General features: G+C 38.4%; 1 protein-coding gene across 3 annotated transcripts in view; it reads left to right on the forward strand.

Moving 5' to 3' along the window:
- LOC122549676 (secernin-1-like) overlaps positions 1-17,629 on the forward strand; it is an 86,170-nt gene that overhangs the window by 33,928 nt on the left and 34,613 nt on the right. The gene's annotated exons all lie outside the window — the stretch shown is intronic.

A 17,629-nucleotide genomic window follows, 5' to 3' on the forward strand; every position in this document is an offset into this window, starting at 1 on the left:
GAGAAATGCAAAACAGCTGAATTGAAGTCCATCACAATATGATCAATGTTACATGAATGTTCCTGCACTATTAGACTGTTAATTAAATGTGGCTTATTCTTCATTATGGCTCAGATGACCCATCCCTTTGTTGGTTTTGAATCACAGAGGCCAGTCTTCATCCAGTTTGGTTCACACAATGCAATATCAAGAGTCAGCTAAAGGCACTAGATTATAGGCCCTAATAGCAATAAGGTCATAGTACTGAAGACTTATGATCCAGCACTGTGTGCACTCTGAGATAAGCAGTTCCGGTACAGCTACAATATGGAGATCTACTTGACTATATGAAAAGTTGCCCAAGTATGTCCTGTGCACAAAAGCCGTATTATTTCCAAACTAGCTAATTACTTTTCCATTAGTCAACTCTTCCCTCATCAGCACGAAAAGGGAAGTGTCATTGACAGGGTCGTTTATCAAAGCTTAGCAATAAAATATAACCAAGAACTGTGGGTGTTGGAGATCTGAAACAAAAACAGAAATTGCGTGAGTTCTGATGAGTCAACGGACACCACTCTGCTTTCTTCGCATAGATGCTACCAGACCTGCTGAGTATGTCTCAGCAATTTCTGTTTTTGTTTCAAAGCTTAGCAATAACCTTGCCACCAAGGCTCAATTTGGTTTACATCTAGACACTTAAGTCAATACAGCCTTGGTCCAAAAGGAGGAAAAGACAGGTGAATTAAGTGTGACCAGCCCTGACATTAAGGTATCATTTTGACCCAGTGTGATATCAAGAAACCTAATTAAACTGAAGTCAATATACATTGATTGAGAAATTCTCCACTGGTTGCATTCATACCTTGCACAAAGATGATTGTGGCTATTGAATGGCAATCACCTCCACTACAAACCAAATATCAATTGCTTCATCATTGTTGTTCCTATATTGTAAGGAAAGCAGTGAGGATGTTTGATAATTGCACAATATTGAAGAGCATCTGATAGGGAAGCAGCACATACCTGCATTCATCAAAACCTGAACAACATTCAGGTTTAGACTGAGGTGTGGCTTGAACATTACTCGCTATTAAAGTGCCAGGTAATGACCATTCCAGCAAGAAGGAATTTTAACTACCTCCGTTTGCAGTTGCCTCTGCTAAATCTCCCAGCTTCAACATTCTGGGAGGTTCCCGTTACTAGGCGTTTAACTGGAGCAGCCAGATAAGTGCCATGACCACAAGAGGTTGGAAATTTTCCACTGAGAAATTCATTGGCTGACTCCCAACATCTCTCTCCAACTCACCCCCAGAGTGCAATGGAATACTATCCATTTGTCTGAATGAGTACAGCTCCAAACCACTCGATACTATCTAGGTCAAAGCAGCCCACTGATAGCACCCCATCTGTCACCTTAAACGTTCCCTCCTTTCACTGCACACTGGCAGCAGTGTGTACCATATACAGAATACACTTGTGTAGCAAGTCTCATTGAGGATCCTTCAGCTGCACTTTTGACACTGACATCTACAACCTAGAAAAACGAAGGACACAATACATGGAAGCGCCATGCCCATCTGCAAGTTCAATTAGCACACCATTCAGACTTGGAATGATATCACAATTCCCTTTTATTGGCACGATTTCAAAATCTTTGGAACTCCACTATCTAACTGCACTGTGGGATTGTTTACACCAGATGGACTGCAACAATTCAAGAAGGTGGTTCATTGTCCCTTAAGGACAACTAGCGATGCATAATATACTTGCCACTGATTCACAGAGTGTGAACTATATTTTTTAAAAAAAGTTACTGAAAGCTATTCCCGATTTGTACTTTAACTATAATTCGGAATAAATGAGTTGAGTATAGGTGTAGGCCATTTGGCCCTTTTGAGTCTGCTCTCCCATTCAATAAGTTCATGGCTGATTTCATTGTGGTGTCAATTTCTCTCTACAGCCTGTGGCTATACTTTGGCATCTGTCTAAATCTCTTGTCTCCCTTGTCTATCAAATATTTATCTAACTCTGCCTTGAATAAATTCAAAAGTTAAAAATCACACAACACCAGGTTATAGTCCAACAGGTTTAATTGGAAGCACACTAGCTTTCGGAGCGACGCTCCTTCAGGTGATGAAGGAGCGTCGCTCCGAAAGCTAGTGTGCTTCCAATTAAACCTGTTGGACTATAACCTGGTGTTGTGTGATTTTTAACTTTGTACACCCCAGTCCAACACCGGCATCTCCGAATCTTGAATAAATTCAGTGGTCTAGCAGGGAAGAGAATTCGAGTGAATAGCCACCCTCTGGGAAAAACAATTTTTCTTTATATTTGTATTACGTAAGACCTGTTATTCTTGTACTGTGTTCCCTAGTCCCTGTTTGAGCTACAAGGGAAACTCATCAGAACCCACTTTGCCAAGTTTCATTAAGGTCACCTGTCATTCTTCTGAACCACAATGAGTAAAGTCTGAACCTATACAGCCTTCCTTCACAAGATGAGCCCTTCTTCCCAAGAATGAGTTGTGAATGTATTTTGAACTACTTCTAATGAACTTGTCTTTTTTCAAAGTAGGAAACCAAAATTGCATGTAGACCACATCTGGAGTATCATGGTCCTGTATATCTGCAGCAAAGTTTTCTTACTTTGATACTCTAATCCAATCTCATTATAATTTTCTTAGTCTGATTTGGTCCAATCTATGCAAAAATCAAAATTGTCTATTTGAACCACCCTGCCTTTTACTACATGCTCATCTAATCTCTGCATTTATGTGATCAGCCATGTCCCAGTTGAAGCTAAGTGGCTTGAACATAAATCCCACATTGGATTTGAATCTTCAAATCCAAAATGACATTGAGATCTTCCTTGTCTACTCAATATGTTGATAAATCTTAGCGGTAACTGTATATGATTAGAAAGAACACTTACGCCTGGTGGACTCAGTGCTAAGGAATTGTCTATATATTTGTTTGTCAGAGTAAATCCATCTTTCCCCTGAATTAAAGCATAATGAGACTGCATGCAGTCCAGCTGGATTTGTTTCAATGTTGTATTCTATTATCCTCTCTACCTTTTTTGATTTTAGTTAATTCCAAGTTACTTAATACCAAGGGAATACTCCTATTCTGGTTGAACCTGCGAAAGATGACTGTGTGAAACTTATTTGTGAAAAAGGAGCTCATTCACTTAGCTGACAGGCTTCCTGGTAAATGCATGAAAGGTGAAACATTTGATAGCTCGTCCCACTTTCTGATGGAAATACAGGGAGAAGAGAGAAAGACTTGGCCGGTTAGGCACCCTTTAACAGGATGTTGCAAACTTGAAGCAGAAATGCAGTTAGCCAATTGCTGCATTTCGTAATAACCAAGCAATTGAATCAGCAATGAATGGGAGTGATGTATTTTATTGTATGAGCAGAGAATATGTAATTTACTTGACTGTTCCACTAGTGACAGTACTGATATAATGGTGTCACTGGACTAGTCAACTGAAGACCCAGGCTAATGCCTGGGGCAAGAGTCCAAGACCTGCCATAATAACTGGTGGAATGTAACTTCTGTTCATAGAACAGCATAGCACCGTAGAGCCTCTTTGGCTCTCTGTTGTGATGACCTTTTATCCCACTCTAAGATCAAACTAACCCAAATACTCTTAATTTTACGATCATCCACATGCCTACTCAAGGCATAATTTTGGAATTCCAAACAAGTCTCTGTAGTGATGACCCGCTATCCAATTGGCATAGGTCCATTTGGAAATCTGCCATGTTTGCCTGGCCTGACCAACGTGTGCCTTCCGAATTGCACTGTGATTAGTCTCGAACAGTTAAGAATCATTTGAGGATTGACTGTAAATGCTGGCCTAGCCACATTCCATGAATGAATGTAAAAGTAAGTATTTGTTTGCCGCAGTGTAATGATTTGTACTCGACTATTTCTGTACTTATCAGTGCGAGAAGTGCACATGCAGGGCTGACCATATTCATTTCAGGTGAAGAGATGGTTCTTTTGTTTCACTGGTGAGTTAGACATATATAAAACCAGATATTGGACATTAAAGGCACACCATTTAAATTAGAGTGCCTGATGGATAGCGAAAAGAAATCCAAGCTTCTTGTCTCCACTGGTAACGTTTGTCTGAATGCAGGTTCACAATTTCATTAAACACAAGTAAATCTTTGAATTTTAAATTTACAAGTTACTGGAGAAAATCAGCAGGTGTTGGTACAGCTGTGGAGATAGAAACAGTTAAAACATCTGGAGTCAAATTGCCAGAACAGCTAAGTTTTTGTACTTGGCTGAGGTTGGAAATAACAGTGTTTTGGTTTTGTAAATCTCTGATACTTTTCGCAATAAACAGCAGGAACTGCTGTTATACCAGGCTGGAAAGACTGATTAATTTGAGCTGAGAACCATTAAGGGTGCATTTATAAAATAGAGTGACATTGAACCACATGGAGATGATAAGCCAGATAATCAAAAAATTTTGTTCAGTGGTAAATTTTGAGGAACGTCATAAAGAGACAGAAGAAATTCCAGAGCTTCGTGCCCTTTGTTAGAAGATTTGGTTACTAATGGTGGAGTGATTAAGATTGAGGCAACACAAAGTGCCAGAATTCAAAGATCACAGCTACTGCAAAGGTTTGAGAGACTGAAGGAGATTAGTGATGGGGAAGAGATGAGGCTGTGGGGGGGGTTAAAATATGGGGTGAAGATATTTTGAAAACTAGGCAATGTGTTATTGGGACTAGTCTGTGGAGAGCAGAATGTGAGAGGTCATGCAAGAATGCATTGGAATGGTTGGAATAGAGATCACAAAGGCAGATCTTCAGAATAGCATAGCTTCCAGCCAGAAAATCAAAAGGACAGCTTGTTCATTCATCCCATTGTTCTTTGTGTAGTGCTGCTGACATTGTGGTCTGATTTGCCTACGAAACCATCACTCAACATTGTTGTTGAGACACTGTGTATGTGTGTAGCACTCTTGAATCCACTTAATAACTATATCTCTATAAGAGTGCATGGATGTACTTTAAATGTGTTTAAGTGCTTACAATAGTTGTTGAGCAATAAATTCTAATTAAGTTATTTGCTGTCCCTTGTAAAGATTGTACAGTTAAGAATTTATTCAGGAATATTTAATTTAGAGCAAAGCTTGTTTCTAAAGTAGAAAGCCCCTCTCTAAAATATGTACCATCCTGTTAATAAGTTTCGGTTTAGTCTCTATGGTGCTTGTCCAGATAGAAAATAGAAAATTTATGGCTTTGTTTAGTGATGTGTCATTGAAAAGTGGAGACTGGAAGTTCCCTTTGTATAATAGCAGATGAGAAGCAGGAGGTGGTTTTTGTTTTGTTCAGAAACCCTAGTCCACCAGAAATCTGACTACAGTTGCTGTTTTCAATAGGTAAATCTTTTATTTGTAATCGAGGTGGAGTTTCCCATCCAATTAAAGTTAGGCAAGAATTGAGTCAAAATTCAGAACTCCCAGCAGCATTACTAATTCTGCTGTTCACACCAAGGGAGAGAGTATGTGCCAAAAGTTTACCTCCTGATAACCAGGAAGCTGGGGTCTGGCAGTCATCAATGGCAGGAGCTAGGACCTCATCCCAGGGATGCCATCCTATCCCAACATGTGGCATTTGTATACTCATTCATTTAGCAAGCACTGTATAGAAGCAGTAAGTGTGTGGAAGAAATGAAACGATTCTTTCATAACTCAGTTTTCATTTTTAAAAAAAAAGCTCCTTTTCTTCTGCTGAGCAATTAAAGAACTAATCATCCAGGCATTTAAAGCTTTTCATCCCTGAAACTGCAAGACAGTTGAAACCGTTTGACCTTTTATGAACAAGCCAAGATAACAGGGAGTAGAGATTAGGATAGGATTTTTGAACTCTCCCCTTCTGTGCATCGCACTTCTCTGGAACTGTGAACCAAATCCTTTTTAAACACCTGACCTGACTCCGTGTAGGTTCAAGGTGTCTGTTATATAAAGACATGGTTCTGAAAGGGTTAATATTGGTGGTGTATTAGGCACCATCCAATCTGCTATCACACCGGCTTTGGACAGAGAATCGGACAGCTTAGCTGAGGTCCCACTGGAGGCAGGTATATCACCTCTGGCTCCTGCTGGGCATAATTACAGAAGACTAACTAATCAATGTAACATTTACCTATTGCTCTCATTTCCATAAACTACCTCTTGTTATGTAAAGCAGGTAGCTCCTCTTGTTAAGACTCACCAGTGGCCTGTCCTCTAACACTGGGTAATCAGACAAATCCTAGGCTGAAGAACCTCAGTTGTCCTGGGCCATGTATGACAGAGTAGTTCATGCCTGATTCTGCAGTGCAGCAGATCAAGTTAAGAATGCTAAGTGTGGACTTAAACCAGCACTACTGAAAATCCAAAAACCCCGGAATGGGTTTAGTAATCCCAGAAAACAACAGATGCTGGAGATTGCAGCAATTAGGCAGCATCCATGGAGAGAGAAAGCCAACAGTTCAGGTCATTTCTTTTAAATAGCTCCTGACGCAACCTGACCTGGTGAAAATCTGTCCCATTGACTCTGTTTCTCTCCACAGCTGCTGCCTGAGCTGCAGATTTTGTTTTTAAAAATTGTTCTTAATGCATATTTGCAGTTCAGTGTTAATTTGGATTTTTTTTTGTTGCCACCTTTTTGGTCACTGTGAATTTATCGGCTATTGGAAACCAGTGTCATGGACTTTTAACATGGAGACCTAAATTAGAATTTCCTGTGTTAAATAAAAATTATTTAATTACATTGATCTTGTGTATGCAAATGAAGCAATAATCCAATCTCTTTCAGTTTCCATTGAATAAAACTCCATTGCATTTGTAAACACATTAATGCTGATTATTTTCTTTGGCAGTATAGTGTGGCCAATTTTGCACTATTTGCACAGTAAATACTGCAAAAGATAATCTGTAGGTAACACTGTATTACAGCTATGAAATTAAAGTCTCTTTATAAAATTGTAAAATGAAACCTGACACCTTTGTCATCATTCTGTTCTTAATCTGATTACATTTTCAATGAGTCAGTGGAAGTTTCAAAGGCAGTAATTGAAGGAGAAAACATTTTTTCCCACTTTGGTCTTACAAAGTGCAAGATAATCCACAGTTTCCCACTTTCATTGATTCCATAATTACATTTTGACAGCAGTGTGATGCAATTTAACTGGCTGTAAACCTCAACGAGACTAGGTTAATAGAATTTAAATATCATACAGTTTCAATAGTGCAGAAGATTGAAGTTCTATTACCAGCAGTTTTTTTTCCATAATCAATTTTAAATGTGGCCTAGGAATATTTGACAATCATCTGCAGATAATAAAAAGTAGGCTGTTACACAGCAGAAGATTCTGAATCCAATTTATATTTGGTCCTCAATTTGGCTGGATGTCTACTCCAAACTCTGTTGGCTTTAACAGTCTATGCCTTTCTACACAAAGGCAACTATTTCAGAGATCATATTATGATAGTGTACAAATGCATTTCTCCAAACATTACCACTTTTAATAAAAAGTCAATTGCACACATGCCATTTCTAACTACCAGTTTACGTAGTGTATCAAGAATTCTATCATTCATGAACAAAATCTGTTTATTTTCTAGTCAATCCCACTTCCTCCTGGCCCTACATATGCATTACATCTTCAAAGTATTTAGGTCCTCTAATGTTTTGAATGTGAGTTATTGTCCATTTGTCTGGTATCCACTCATTCTTCTTCTCTGGTACTGCCATGGTAAATTATATACTATGGTTTCATGTTGATTCATTGACGGTGTGGTGGAGAATATTTGACTTCTGGGATCAATATTTATTCCATTTCTTGACCTGTTAGTGGCATCACATCTTTCTGGTCAGCTTATGGCTATGAAGGAGCAGGGGCGGCACAGTGGCTCAGCAGTTAGCACTGCTGCCTCACAGCACCAGAGTCCCAGGTTCGATTCCAGCCTTGGGTGACCATCTGTGTGGAGTTTTCACATTCTCTCCATGTCTGTGTGCTCCGGTTTCCTCCCACAGTCCAATGATGTGCAGGTCAGGTGGATTGGCCATGCTAAATTGCCCATAGTGTTAGGTGCATTAGTCAGAGGGAAATGGGTCTGGGTGGGTTACTCTTCGGAGGGTCGGTGTGGACTGGTTGGGCCGAAGGGCTTGTTTCCACACTGTCGGGAATCTAATCTAAATTTCCCAGTTGCATGTGTATGTTGACTCAACATTAATTTATGATGCCCACTATCAGATTTTCAAAGAAAAAGTAAAAAAAAATTGATTTTATTCTAAATTATATGCTCATGTTAGAGTACAAGATTTAATTTAAATTTTGCCATTTTTATTCAAAACTGACCCAGTTTCTTTTTAGACTTCCACTTTCCCTTCTGATCTAAAGAGATGGTGACAGTGCTGAATGATGAAACCCTGCCTGAAGAAATTTTGGGTGTCTTTGAGGATAGATGAAGTTTGATATATTTGATTCTGAAGGTGGTGACAAAGTTGAGCTTTTGTCAAGTACCCCAGTGAGTTGATGATGCCTGACTAAAGTAAGGCTTTACAGAAGATAATAAAAACTTTGAGCATTTTTTAATTTTCTACATTGCTAATTTACATCCTCATATGAAATATGAGCTATTGAAATAAGTGAAAGCAGTGAGTAAGTATATTAGGAGAGAGAGCTGATGCTTGCATATGAAAAGGAAGTGGGAGCAATATAGTGAATGTAATATAGCACGACGTAAATTGTGTACTACTGACGACAGGTGTAAGATTTTACTAAGCCAAAAGTTAGTATCAGTGGTATCACCCTTGTATAAACTGTATATCTTTATTGTAACCATGTAGTTCTGGAAAGGAGTGATCTGTGCATGGTTCTCAAGCCTTTTGATCGGATGATTCCTTTTTCTTTTTGAAAGATTTTAGCGATTCCATAAATTTTAAACTATGCATGCAGTACTTGAGTATTACATAATATTTTTTGAGTTTTGTTATCATGACCACATATCAGATGTGGACTCTGAAATAAGAATTTTTAAAGGCTCATATGCAGTCCCATTTTAATTATCAAGAGTTTCCACAGAAAAGTAAAATGCAGCACTGCTTTAAACAGATGCGGTTAGTTTATTATGCGATCATTGGTGAAAGTTTTGTATTTTAAAAGGTGATAAGTTTGTGTCTGTATGTTAGCTAATAAAGTTGTAAAGTGAATTATGCAAGTTTTACGTATGAAGATAAAATCAGTCTCTAATATTATTACAGGTTTGGCTTTACTTAAGTTCTCTTTCTGAGGTGAAACATACGAAAATGTTGTCAGTTTCAGCAACTATGTGGCTTCTGTAATTAAATCGTTGGAAGTTGTTCCCTCAGATGGACTGTGCAGAACAGATCCTGGGAATGAGTTGAAGGCTCCTTTCTTTCACCTTACTACATCATCGCAGGTTGTGACTCCCCTGTGACTTGCTTCAGTACAGTAATGCTGAATATGTCCCTTTTCCCTTGTTGAGATGCTATTGCTATCAAGAAGCCTCTCTCATGGTATTAACAATATTTTCCTCAAAATAGCTGTTTGCATTTCAGTTAAGTTTGAAAAATCACTGGTCCACAAAGCAGAGTGTCAAATGATACTGCACATTATTGTGATGTCTGTCGTCTTGTTTCCTGTTCAATGCTGCAGAATCTTTAAGATATCAGTGAGTGTCCTGGAATCCTTGAATTGTTTTAATGACCCTTTTGTGTTTGATTTCTTAAGACATCACGGTCTGAGTGTCTGCGGGCTTTTGGATGTGGTTGAATCTACAAGAGAAGTCTTGTGGCTTCTGGAAGCCGTTTGTTAATCTCTTTCTGTTCATTTTAAAGACTGGCTGGATTTCTTATGCATTTGTATTTTTCACAATCTTAGATATAATATAGAGATGCTTTAATCATGCTTTTACAAAAAATAGGTATTTAGAGATATCATTGAGATGGTTTGCCTGGTTCTGATTGGCATCTGCTGTAGGCAGAAGTCTAAAGAGAACAGAATCACAGGGAGTAGCTTGAGCTGGGAGAGAGCAGAGAATGGTTCTGGTTGTTGCTCACTCTTGCCAGTGGTGCCATGTGTGGTACCTGTAAGGCATCGCCTGAAAGGTATCAGCTAATTGTTACGTTTGTGACTCAAATTTGTGAACCACTGAATTGATTTAACAGCACATTATTTCTGGGACGATGTAGAAATACTCATTTTGGCTATTTTAATAAGCAATAAAACATCAAAACCTCTCTCTTGCTTAGTTCCATTCAGCCTCCTAGCAACATATAAAATGAACAGCATTGGGTAGAAGAAGGATGCTCCTATCAGTAGAAATGAGAGTAAAGCAGTCCCATGTCCAAAAGCAACTAAATCTGGACAATATCCAAGCTCGGGCTGAAAAATGGCAAGCCTCATTCATGCCACAGAAATAATCAACTCCAATAAGACTCGATCAAAAACCACCATTCCTTGACATTCAATGGTGTCACCATCATTGAATCTCCCACTAACCTTACCTTTTAGGGATTACCTTTGACCTAAAACAGAATTGGACTAGCCATCTAAAGGCAGTGACTACAAGAGCAGGTTAGGGGCTAGGAATCCTGCAAAAGTACTTACTTCATGACACTCCATAGCGTGTCCACCATCTTCAAGACACAAGTCATGAGAGTGATGGCATACTTGCCATTTGCCTGGATGCCTAAAGCTGTAACAACACTAAAAGCTTGACATCATTCAGTTTAAAGCAACCCACTTGATTGGCATGACATTTGCAAATATTCAGTCACTCCACCAGCAAAGCAGAGTGCAGAAGATTTTACAAAGAAGTTGCTGAAACTAGTGTCTGCATTATAGGGAGAGGCTGAACAGGCTGGGGCTTCTTTCTGGAGTGTCAAAGGCTGAAGGGCTAACCTTTAGAGAAGTTTATAAAATCATGAGGGCATGGATAGGGTGAATAGCCAAGGTCTTTTTTTTTCCCTAGTGTGAGGGGGAGTCAAGAGTGAGAGGGGAAAAAATTTAAAAGGATCCAAGGGGTAACGTTTTCATGCAGAGGGTGGTGAGTGAATGGAACAAACTGCCAGAGGAAGCGGTGGAGGTGGGTACGATTACACATTTTAAAAGGCATGTGGATGGCTGCATGAATAGGAAGGGTTAGATGGATATGGGCCAAATGCTGGCAAATGGGATTACGTCAGATTGGGATGTCTGGTCAGCATGGACAAGTTGGATTGAAGGGTCTCAGTGTGACCTTATGATTACATTGTTGGTGATTTTGATCACCATCCCTTCTCCCAAATATTAATGACCCTGTGCCTGGATTTGGAATAGCAACAGAGCCTGGCTCTGGTAATGTCACGGTCCTAACATCTCGGTTATAGGGTTCACAGAACAGCCAGGAAATTGGTGGTCATTTGGCCATGCATTTTTAAAAAGAAAACTGCATGTTTGAACCTCTTTGCAGATTGATCATATTTGAAATAACTAACATGTAAATGCTTTGGGAGTGAGAAATGTCATTTCTAAATGTTAATGTTGAGTGTCCAAATTGTTCATTTAAGACTGCCTGACACCTAAACTGACATGATCACGGGGGGGGGGGGGGAAACAGAAGGAAATCTGATTTATGAGGAGGTTGGATGCCTAGTTTTAAGAACTTGTTCATAGTGAAAATGTTGCATGAGATATAGTATTTCTAGTAAAGTTCATAACACGACATTAAAGTTTTAGAAAACTACTATGTATTTTCAACTTATTTTGGTAAATCAGGAAGTTATCATGACCTGATAGTTTAATGTATTCTGACTATTATTATATAAACACTTTTAAGACTATGTTTGAGAAGAATATCTAGGATATTAGATCATCAGCGATTGTAAGGAGTTATAATATTTTAAAAATAGAATGAGAGAAAACACCAGTTCAGAAATCCTCTGGTGTTTGTGTAACTGATGAAGCCAATAATCAGAACTGAAATGATGAATAAGTACTTCAGATAATTTTAGTTTGGCTGCTGATCTTATAAATTGTGTTGCAAGACTAAATAAGAATTGGTGCAAATAAAAGATTTAAAAACTCTTATTGCCTGTCTCTAATTGCCCCTTGAGAAGGTTGTGGTGAGTTGCCGTCCTGAGCCTCTGCTGTCCATTTAGTATATGTGCACTCTCAATGCTCTGAGGGAGTTAACCCAGCTATGGTGAAGGAAGGGCAATATACTCTTATGTCAGGATGGTGTGTCACTTGGAGGCAAACTTGCAGGTGGTGGAGTTCCATGCATCTTATAGGCAGATAGGGTAAAGGCAACAGGTGCCCTAACAAAGCTCTATTCAGAAGGGAAGGGGAGACAGCAGGTTTGTCGAGGCCCTGTTGCCCACAACATTTGGAGTGGAGGTATCTTCAGTTGAGAAAAACATACATCTCAGAAAGGGTCACATCACTGGGCCAGTTAGAGGGGAGAAACTGAGAGTCTCCATTTGGAAACCAGTTTAGACATTTTGCTGAAGAATATCTACTTTGTGCATGAAGTGAAAGGAATAGAGGGCATTGTGATATTTTAGTATATAAAGGTGGCCTATTATTTTTGAAATAACATTCCTCCCTCTCATAAGATTAATCTTAATGATTATCAGAAAGTCGTCTTGAGCCTGAGTTTCTACTGTGGGTTCTGCTATAATGCATATTTCTTCAACGCAAATTGGCTGTTACGCAATTGAAGAATTTAGACTGTTATTTGTAGAACGTGAACTGTTCTTGCCTGTATTGGCTTAAATTGTGCCACTATTACACTATCAGTTATATTAGAATTGACTGTATATTTAATCCACAAATAATAACATGCAGGCCCTGTACAAAGTACAGAAGTTCTCTAATGTACAGCTGTCAGGAATCTGTGTGCACTGTCTGGTGCTTGAGTTGAATAGTGCTGTTCTTGGCATCAGTAATGTGAATCTGATCTGACTGGTATCAGTTGTTTTCGATTTGTTGATGTGCCATGTTGCAACATTACTAAACAAGTGGATTATCTTGAGAGCTGCAGCAACTAAAGGATAGTCAGGTGTCATCTGTGATCCTAATGTATCAGCCAATGTAGCTATGCTCTTCTACTGCCAACGAATGCTGTTATGGAGTTTAAAAGCATTTGAAATTGCTTACTTAATTAGTAATGGTAGCATAACCTAGATGTATGAGCCTAGACATTTAAACAAATTACAGGTCATTCTGCTCTAACGTGTGTTTCACTAATATGAATTTACTGTAATGCGATTGACGAATTAGGATACTGTGTTTCTACAGCACGATCTTTTGAAACGTGTGTTGGCTGTAACACCGTTGCATTGCCAATCCTAAGTGCTGTTTCTAAAGCACGATTCTTCTATAATGTGGGCTTGCACAATGCAACCATTACATTACAGGCAGTTCTTCTTTGAGATGAACTCCTGCACATCACTCTACCAATATTGTTTCAATTACATATGACAGCAAAGTTCTAATTTTCCCATGAAAACTGGGTTAGAATTAGAGTAACTTTGTGCCCTGCTTGTCTCTGGAGTAAGGGAGAAAGTATCGAAAGCGATACCAATAAAATCATCAGTCAATGAACAGATTGGGGAGGAAATATGCAACTGTTTCTATGACACCAATGTCATTTTTTTTTAAATCCAAACAACTGCCTTTTGTGTCTTAGTGTAGTCCTTAATTGTATGACAGAGCATGTCATTTAAATCGATAACCAGTATGATTTTAATCTTGTGTTGACAAATGAGAGATGGTGAGAACTTCAATAAGCATTACGCCAAGGCAGTCTTCTGTTACACAATATTTTACATGAGATTTCAAGACCAGAATGGCAAGTAATGAAATTTGCAAGAATCAAGCTGTTTCAACTAATTTCCAAGGCTTCAGTTCAATGAAAATGAGCAGATGTCTGAGTCTATACACTTCTGTGTGACACACCAAGATATAATTCAGCATAGAGAGAACTTGTGGACTGAATCTTACGGTATCAAAGCTCAGTATGAGAGGATTAAGGGTATTGATTAATATTGGACAAAGGCAAGCCTGTAGTGGTTGTAGTCTAAGGGAATAGTGAAGTCTGCGTTGAAAGTAGAGTGGTTCATTGCTTTGTGGTCTCTGCACTCTGTCCAAGTGCATGCAGTCTGCTCCCTCCCTCCTTACATCTGTCATCCTTCAAGTCTACCTTCCACCTCTTTTCCTCCCGCAGGTTTCAGTATCACACGTGATAGTGGCTGGACCCTCAATATTGAGGGGATGCACCACATCACCTCAAATGTGGAGGCTCTTACAACTGCAGAGATTTGCTCCCTGGAGTACAAGAAAACATTTGCTTCAGGCGATTGAAGGCTCTATCCATAGTTATGATGTGACTCCACCATTCTCACTGAAAGTCCTCTGACTGTGTCATGATTTCTGGAGGAGATTATGACCCATTCGTGAAAGGGATTACCTCCAGCCATCGTTCTTGGTGATCTTGGAGGTGCAAAGGTGTTAGAAATTGTTGAATTTCAAGATAACAACATAGGTGCTGCAAAGTTGAAGGTAGTCAGCAAGCTAAATTTCTTGGCACGGTCACTCACCAAATGCACATTAATTGAATGGTTCCCTTAATGGTCATGGTATTACTCACTTTTGATGCGTGAGGCCCACATAGCTACATCTATTTAGTAAATGTAACACTGCATAATAAGATGGAGGAGGAGTGGTTTCCATGTTTGATCAGTTTGTAAGTTGTGTTGCATCGGTTTGTTGAATACTTAAGGCAGCATAATCTCACTGTTTCAAACTCTGAATGGGGGATGCACTTGTAATGGCTGCTGCAGCTACCTGATGAAGGAGCAGCGTTCCAAAAGATTGTACTTTCAAATAAACCTGTTGGACCATAACCTGGTGGTGTGATGCTTGACTTTTGAGTCGAGAGTGTGGTGCTGGAAAAGCACAGCAGGTCAGGTTGCATCCGAGAAGCAGGAGAAGCGAAGTTTTCGGCAAGAGCCCTTCATCAGGAACAGCTCATCCTTACCTGGGGAACTTTTAGGTCACTGCTGAATAGAGCATTGATGAGGCTGAAGAACTGACCAGATTTTCAGATCATTCTAATGTTTTCTTTTATCTTCAAAAAAATAATAAACTGTCTCATAATAACATGGTGTATACTAAACAGCACAGAATAATTAAATAAGTCCTTCATGGATGAAAGTATTCCATTTCTGTCGCAAAGATGTTATCCAGTTTCAGTGAACTTTTGAACATTTCTGTGAAATCTGCAGTTTCTTCAGCTTGTTCCATCAGCACTTGGTTGGAAATTGCTAGAGTCACGCGCCTTGTTTACCTTAAACTTCATACACCTTTGTAATTATGATAGAAAGCATATTAAAGACATTCTATTTGCTCTTTCCCTGCATTTTGCCCTTAACATGAGCATCTTTCCTTCTCATTCCATGGTAAAAGAGCTCAAAATGACAATGTTTATTTTGAGATGCTATCACGACAAAGTCTGATCCTTAATGCAACAAAGTCATGTATAGTTAAGTGCAGGAAACAGTTAGAGTTCTAATGATAGTGAAAATTCTGGTAGCTTTGGAAACTGTGTCAGCATATAACTTAGCAGTCCCCCAGTTTGTAAATTTGTGCTGTAGGTAATGTACAACATGTAACTTTGTTTCTTGATAAAATATTTTTTTTAAAAAAGCTTCCCTTAACAATTTTACAGTCACTATCATTTGAGTCTAAGTGGATCTGAGCTTGCTTCAAGCTCACTTAACTGGAACAGAATCCGATATTCCATGTTGACTGCCAGTTTCTCTCACATTTTAAATCATTCAATCTGAAAGGTGGTTTCTGAATTGCTGAAAAGGAGATTTGTTTCCTATGGTATAGTATCCAACAGACGTCTGTCTAGTTTTGTTTGAAATCATTTAAATTCCTTTATTGAGGACATCAGATAACAGCCTAATGCAATATTTCTTTATATTGCACTGTCTATAATAATGTAAATTATCAAATCAAAATGGTGCAAAGTATTAAATAAGTTTGAGGTGAGATTTTTTTCTTTCTCTGTTACACCTTTCTAGAAACTGGCTTCATTTTGTGAAGAGTATATTAGAGTGCAATAGATTATAAATCATTTTATGTTTATGCATTATTGATTACTGATTCTATTTTGGATTTATAAACTAATATTACAATATTAGTTTTGAAAGTACAACAGAATTGTATGGTTAGAGTTTTATAAACTTGATTCACAAGCAGGGTCTATGATACTGAGCTGCCTCACTTTAGGTGAACTTTGTCTATTCTTAAAAGAAAAACTGAATACTATGGATGTACTGAAAGTATTTCGCAGTTAAGGCAATTCCCAGTGGAGACAGAAACATTAATTACATTTCTCTCCCTAATAGATGCTACCTGAGACCATCTGAGTATTTCCAGCATTTTTGTTTTTATTATAAATCAGTTTAGTAAAAATTGATTTGAAATTGCCTTCTCTAGTAAAGTGTTAAATGTACTGACCACCTATTGGAAATGACGGAGGCTTTGTATTGATTAAGCTATTTCAAGGTTATTATAAAAATAAAAGGATTTTTCCATTTCAAATCTTAATGCATTACTGAAATGCCTCTTTGTTAGTATATTATAAATCCTTTAAATACACTCCAATTTATGGCGGTATTGCTTACCCATTTTCTTTTGATAGATCAACATTGTAAGTGCCAAACTCTGTTTATCTCAATTGTTTTGGCACATGCATTTAATTGAAAATAAAATGCTGATACTACCTGTTATGATATCATAAGCTGCAAAATTCTGGTGCCTAGCACCTATCTTTTAGGCATTGCAAGTGGCTTCAGATGTCCAAAATTGCATCCAAGTGCACACAAACTTTGATACTAGATTTTTTTTAAAATTCATTTAAGGAATGTGAGAATCATTGGCTTGGCCAGCATTTATTGCCCATCCCTAATTGCCCAGACGGCAGTTAAGAGTCAACCACATTGCTGTGTGTCTGCAGTCATATGTAGACTAGAGCAAGCAAATATGGCAGCTTCCTTCCCTAAAGGAGCCAAATGGGTGTTATTTTTTCTAATTGAAAATTGGTATGGTCACTATTAGGCAAGCGTTTTTAAAATCTGAATCTATTAAATTTGGATTTCTTTATTTGCCACAGTGGGATTTGAACCCATTTGACCATTAGCCAGCAGAACCATCATTACCACCATGACACCATCTTTCCTGGCTTGCTAAGATGTGTTTTACATAGAACTTTGTCCAATGTCTTTTGAAAATCTGCATACAGATGAAAGCTCTCCATTACAACCTCAAACACAATTTTCCTTTACCAAATCTGTGGTTGGCATTCATTTATTAGCTGATACTTCTCTCAATGTGAATTGACTTTTTTTTTCCCCTGGATTATAATGTCAAACTTTCCCTCCAACCATCTATATAGTTTTAGCACACTGTCTTTTAACTTACAGATTTAACATGCTGCTTTTTTTGGTGGCACAACTTCTGTATGTGAGGAGGCCAGAGCCACTGTAATTTAAATCCCAGCCTCTCCCGAATTGCATCTCACTAATAACTTTGATTCTTTGTGTTAGACTGATGTGCTC

This window comes from Chiloscyllium plagiosum, unplaced genomic scaffold (assembly GCF_037043375.1).
Source record: "Chiloscyllium plagiosum isolate Xiang-an unplaced genomic scaffold, Cpla_swu_hap1 HiC_scaffold_5, whole genome shotgun sequence".
Taxonomy (NCBI): domain Eukaryota; kingdom Metazoa; phylum Chordata; class Chondrichthyes; order Orectolobiformes; family Hemiscylliidae; genus Chiloscyllium; species Chiloscyllium plagiosum.